We start from the raw sequence: 2286 nt of genomic DNA on the forward strand, positions 1-2286 counted from the left end.
TTTCAGGTTATGTTTTCATCCTCCGAATGTCTACAGAAATGGCATGTAAAGAGATTTTTTTTCTAATATGATACATGTACATGCCATGTTTCCAAATATCGTTAATATACCAGGAAAAATGAGGAAGAGACCCAGTACAAATATTTGAGGTACACCAGCTCTGATACCTGTTTCAGATGAACAAAACTCAGAGCAAATTCCTGTCAACTGTCACCTCGTAGGTAAATGCCTATCAAGTCATTTAAATCATTTTGAATAAAAAAAAACTTTCATCATCAATTTATTAATTGATAAAATATATAGGATTTCAATTCATATTTTATGTGTGTATTTCTATGTTGTTATGTTACTGTTCTTTTTCGGGTAAGGGTGAAGGTTGGTACAAAATAAAACGTTAAAACCCGCTGCATTTGTTTACCAACGGTACAAACCTGATATTCAGTGGTTGCGTTTGTTGGTGTCGTTCACAAGTGTTTTCGTTTCCCGTATTTTTTTATATAGATTAGATTGTTGTTTTTCCTATTTGAGTGCTTTTATACTAGCATTTATTTTTGGCTATTTATAGCTTTCTATTTGGTGTAAGGCAAGGCTCCGTGTTGAATAGATATAAGCAGATGTGCTATGAGTTCCAATGAGACAACTCTCCATACAAGTCACAATTTGTAAAAGTAAACATTTTTTTGGTCAAAGAACGGACAATTGTATGGCTTTTTCAAAAGAAAGCTACAAAAATATAAAAGAATGATTTAGTTAAACCTACATGCTACTTTTGGTATTTTGAACTACTTCACTACTCCAATTTTGGTTGTGAAACCTTGTTAAAGTCCTTTTATATTTTCAGGATGACCTAATTGACAAACACATTCGGTCAGAACGGTTAACCCGCTGCTTCATGTAGCATGTATAGTGAGTGTCACGCTCTCTGCACGTTTAAGATTTCATCCAACATATTTAGAACATATGACTTATATATTACAAGTCAAAATTTCTATCCCTTTCCAACATAGCCCATATCTCAAGTGGGAACCAAAATTAGCTTCCTTCATCCTGGTCGATGTTTGCCACTGGGGCCAAAGCAAACAACAAACAATCCAGAATTTCTATTATGTACACATTATGGATTATGTACACAGCGAATATAAAACACATTGCAGTTTGTGCGTCACGAGTTCGTTCGTACAACAATAGTGTCATCGATCACATAACCTTCTGGATTTACTCATGTTTGGATGTATGAAAGGGAACATAAGTCTGTTACGTTTTCATTAATGCCCTCGTCACACTGTCTCGATTTTTACGCCGATGGCAACACGATTATGGAAATTTTCAAAATTGGGACTGATCGTATCAAGATCGGGCTATTCGTAATGGCATCTTTAACCATCGTAGAATTATCGGCCACTTTTTCTAGCATTCGGGGACAACTTCGGGAAGGGTTCTAAATTTTTAAACATGTTAAAAAATCCCCGAAGGTGCGTCCGATATGGAGTTCGTATCACCATCCTCACCATCGTAAAGTCTCCGGGAATGCATCTTTGAACATCGTATTGCATTCGTGTTTCCATCGTTTCCATATGGCATTTTTGACATTTCGATGTCTATACGAATGAATCAAGAAGCTATCCGAAGGTCTTACGATGGCAACAAGACTTCGTGAAGAACTCGTAATCCCGTCGTGTTGCCATCGAAAAAAAGTACGAAGGCGACAAGATGGAACTACGACGTCAATAAATCCAGCGAATTTAAAATGTAAGTTAATTTTCGCGCTAAAATACATTTAAAGTGCCATGCGCGAAATGCACTGGTCAGTCTAATACGACAGTTAAGAAAGACTTTCACAAAACATGGAGCTCATATCATATGATTCTATGAGAACAAGAAAGGCGACAGCTTTGTTTCTAGTTTTCATTATAAAATTGAGAATGGAAATGGGGAATGTGTCAAAGAGACAACAACCCGCCCAAATAAAAAACAACAGCAGAGGGTCACCAACAGGTCTTCAATGTAGCGAGAAATTCCTGCACCCGGAGGCGTCCTTCAGCTGGCCCCTAAACAAATATATACTAGTCCAGTGATAATGAACGCCATACTAATTTCCAAATTGTACACAAGAAACTAAAATTAAAATAATACAAGACTCACAAAGGCCAGAGGCTCCTGACTTGGGACAGGCGCAAAAATGCGGCGGGGTTAAACATGTTTATGAGATCTCAACCCTCCCCCTATACCTCTATTCAATGTAGTAAAGTAAACGCATAACAATACGCACATTAAAATTCAGTTCAA

This window comes from Mytilus galloprovincialis, chromosome 8, assembly GCF_965363235.1.
Source record: "Mytilus galloprovincialis chromosome 8, xbMytGall1.hap1.1, whole genome shotgun sequence".
Classification (NCBI taxonomy): Eukaryota; Metazoa; Mollusca; class Bivalvia; order Mytilida; family Mytilidae; genus Mytilus; species Mytilus galloprovincialis.